The 4,133-nt window shown below is 40.9% G+C and overlaps 1 long non-coding RNA gene across 1 annotated transcript; it reads left to right on the forward strand.

The window, feature by feature from the left end:
- The first annotated feature begins 1,565 nt into the window (after nucleotides 1-1,565).
- Nucleotides 1,566-3,128, forward strand: LOC142768680 (uncharacterized). Its single transcript, XR_012885393.1, has 3 exons — nucleotides 1,566-1,590; nucleotides 2,028-2,060; nucleotides 3,068-3,128. It is a non-coding gene; the product is annotated as an uncharacterized LOC142768680 (long non-coding RNA).
- Nucleotides 3,129-4,133: the final 1,005 nt, after the last annotated feature.

The following is a 4,133-nucleotide window of genomic DNA, read 5'->3' on the forward strand; positions in this document are numbered from 1 at the left end:
GGAGCTATGTATGGATTGACAGGTAAGTGGCGATTGCGTGGCTCATTGCATGCTGAGCGCGAATGAATTGTATGTTTTATTCACTCACTTGTGCAGGAACACAGGCCACGATGAAATTTAAAAATATTATGGACCGGTGGATGAAGCTCGTGTCAGTAGTTGAGGCGAACACTCGGAGCGGTGCGCCAGGCAATCATGGAAAAATTAAGTGGCCCCTGTTCGCAATTATTGATGGCATGCTGAGGCAGACACCTCACTATGCGGAAAAGTAAGTGATCAATGACGTGCCGTTTCATAGTGCAGCGCACGCAGGATACCTGTTTCATGCCTGCCGACTATCTTGATTTTGCTGCGAGACTCCTGAATACTGACTGACCCTCCGGGTCGACGTGCACGTTCCCGAGCTGTCGCTCAAAGAAAACTATTTACAGAATAAGGAAAGGTGGCCTAGTTGATAATGAATTGAATGGGGCAGCGTTAGGACGAAGACACGAACGAGAAATGACACGAGAAGTGCTGCTAAAAAACTATTTACGACTCATAGCCGAGCGTTTTTTTTTTCCCGCCGTTCGTGCGAATGCTGTTTCAAACACCGCAGGCCATGAAAAGTGCTTCTACGTAAATTAAGCGTTGTACGTTAATTTATTGATTCTACTTTTTACAATGAATTCGTGCTACAGATCGGTTCATACTGTAGGATCATGCGGTGAGGCCTACAATGGCGGCGAGGGCACGCCAACTGTCGCGAGACACAGCACATCTCATTTCATAATTGTGAGTGAGTGTTGCGAGCACACATATTAGATACATGATGGAGGGTGTGCCTCCCCCCCCCCCCCCACCTTTGAGTGATCGCTTGCTTTGAAGTAACAGCTGGCTGTTCAGGACAGGATCCCAAGTGTTTTTCTGTCCCTTTGTGGAGCTCTACAGAGATGCAAATAAATCACATCTGCTTTACTGCCAATAAATAGACAGCTTACTTCACTCTAAAATATGTCAGGACAGCATTTCAAATGTCTTCTTTTAAGAACTGGCCTGTGTCGCCCATGTACCAACTACACTGTTTATATCTTTCGTGTTATGATCATATTTATGAAATGAAAATAAATTATATTAAACAAAACATGTTATAATTCATCATGTGTGCCAATTCTGATGCAGCAAATGCTCACTTTCAGGCCTGTAACCAACATGCCACAGGCATCTGAAGATTGGTAAATATAAACTTCATCCACTCTTTCTTGTTATCATGAATACATATCCTATTCTTGCATAATAAGACAGTCTTTACATTTATGCGTCTGCAAGAGACATTGTGGGTTGTGTGCATGGGTGTAAGCTTACATGCTACTCTAGCAGCAGCAGGCCAAGCAACATTGCAACACTTCATTCTCTACTTTGCAGCAGTCAAGACGCTCCACAAATGGCACAAGACATTTTAAACGGAATGTAAGTGCCTTAAGTTGTTTTCTTGGTGGGCCAAGTTTGGTCTCCAGGCTTATGTTGCTATAAATATGCTAACTTTTGGCTCTGAACATGCAGCTATGCCAGTGCCAATGAGGATGAAGGATCCTTCTGTTATGCTTCTCCGTGAGTTGCTTTTTTATATTTTTCAGTGTTCAAAAGCAGTTCTCTACTAATCCAAGCACATCGAAATAGAGCTGCTTTCTCTGTCTTATAACCTGTGTGCTGTTGGCACAGCTCACAAGTAAAGTTTTTGAGCTGCTAACCTAAACGCAGGATAGCTTTTATTGAACTTGTCTGAAGTTTTAAGGAACAATAATTGTTCAACAGGTGAATGTGAACAACTACGTAGTGCCGGCTGTCTTCTTGAGTAGGCCGCGATATTTGGACATCACTGTGACATTTCATAAATTTCAAAGAATGACGGGAAAAAATCTGGAATATTTATTTGTAAAAACAGTATCTGCATACTCCCACACTGTATGCCAAAAAATAACAAGCAACACGCACAGTTGCTTTTTCACTAGTGGTACATACTAATTCTTTTACTTCTTTTTTATTAGAGAGATGTGCCTTGAAGAAGAATGCCCTGAAGGGTAAGCCACATTTCAAAAGTTTTATCTGTTTTTATATATCCAATCAAAACAAGCATTCAAAAATCTGCCTGTGACAGTTGTACCTCTAACATAGTTTGCTAACGGCACAGCAAGCAAATCGTGGCTGTCTTTTGCTCATAATTGTGAATCCTTGCTGTTTTAAGTGCTATATTTGGTCCACATGCTGAGAGGAGCATTGAGTAGTTTATAAGCATGTTCTTTTACGTCAAATATATGCGCTAGAACTCTTTTATAGGGACTGCCAAGGAAGTCTTTTGGTACCTGTTTTCTTTAGTGCAACTGAAAGCCTACCAGTCAGTATCTAATCGTGGAATGGTAACATGGAAAACAATGTGCCGCGTTTATCAGAATCTCTCATTCAGTGGTAACGGGGAGCTGTATGCAAAATGCATGCTGGAAGCAGTAGAACGTGAATGCAATAATGAAATTCGAGTTTGTGCTGTGCAGTTGCCTGTATATCTATACACCTTTGCCGCATACACTATAACTGACGTGTTCCACTAGTAGGCGCAAACACAGCGACTATTTACAGTGTTAACTCCATTAACCTTGTAAGCAGCTCAGAATATAGTGGGAAGAAATAATACCAACACATTGTAATCTTGGACAGTCATTGTGGTGCACATAAGAGCATCAGCCTACATGCAGCTAAGCGAATGTTCAAAGCCACAGTGTAGCGTGACTAGGCTGTGTGACGTACCATGTTTTTTGTAACATACAAATGCAAGTGATACATCTACTTTTTCTTAATTCATGAAAATGATGCTCGAATATGTCACTGTATGAGTTGCGGTATGTTGATTTTCATGAATATCTAATCACATGGGTTAGATAAGTGTCTGTTTCTTGTTTCTTTTATACACTGCAAATTTAGCAATGTTTGTTTCTTTTTTCTAATAATTACATTTTCATGTTGTACGAGTTCATGTTTGACTTCATGCAGTATGCGAGATGTCACTGACGTATCATTATTACGGTTCTTACAGGCCTTCGCAGGCTATGACAATAAACAACTGCTCGGCTGTGCCACCAACCACGCCTTCAATGTAAGAATGCCTATGTGTACTTTGAATATTAAATCTGCTAGGCTTTGTTCAAGCTGGAGGTATCATGCTTGAGCAAGTACAAATTTGCTATGTCAGAAGAGATAGATAACATACAAGAAAAATGATGACAATACACTGGCAGCACACATTTTAATTCTTTTTTTGATTGTACAAATGAATAGCAGCTTGGACATATCTTTTTAGTCATCCTGCATGAGCAGCCTCCAATTTTTGCGTAGGACAAGTGTCATCTATGCTCTGCTTGCACTGCCTATTGCAGGTTGGCAATCACATGCTTGTAGTATTGCTGTCAATGTATGGTTGCATCACGCAATTCAACTTAATTGTCTGTTTTTGTTAATGTTGTGTTGCTAGTACACTTATACTCTACAGGCATAATCACTCACTTGGCAATAATCAGTTTCTTTCCCTTTCCTTAGCATCACTCTCTGTGCCAACAAGTGAAACTAAGCTGCCAAGACTTGCATATGAACTTCACGACAGCTTTTCTAATCTGTGCTTTGTTTCTGTTTCTTCTGCAGGCCCACCGGGAAACTCACAGATTTTACACCATCTCGGTAATTACACCCTCCACACTTTTTGCAAAATTTTGATGGCACTTAGCGGTAAGTGTAAATTTGTTTTGCAGGAAGAGAAAAACACGCAGTGAGGACGTGGATGCAAGCATTAAAGACCTTCTTGGCAGCTGCTCCACCTCAATTCGAGCGATCGCAAAGAAAAAAGAAGCACTGCAGCCCGACGAGTGCGACATAGCTGGAAGCCTCGTAGCTGTCAAACTCAAGGCATTGCCAAAAAGAAAGCGCTCACAGGTGCTTTTTGAGATCCACAAGCTTCTACATGAAGCCGAAATGGAATGTCTGGAGGATTCGGATTGAAATTTAAGTACATATTAATGAGACTAGCATTACTTCAAATTTGGACAAGCGTACAATTATAAATCATTCATCACATCATATAGCGATTCTATCGAAATTATGTCAACCTA

The sequence above is a fragment of the Rhipicephalus microplus genome, chromosome 1 (assembly GCF_043290135.1).
Source record: "Rhipicephalus microplus isolate Deutch F79 chromosome 1, USDA_Rmic, whole genome shotgun sequence".
NCBI lineage: Eukaryota > Metazoa > Arthropoda > Arachnida > Ixodida > Ixodidae > Rhipicephalus > Rhipicephalus microplus.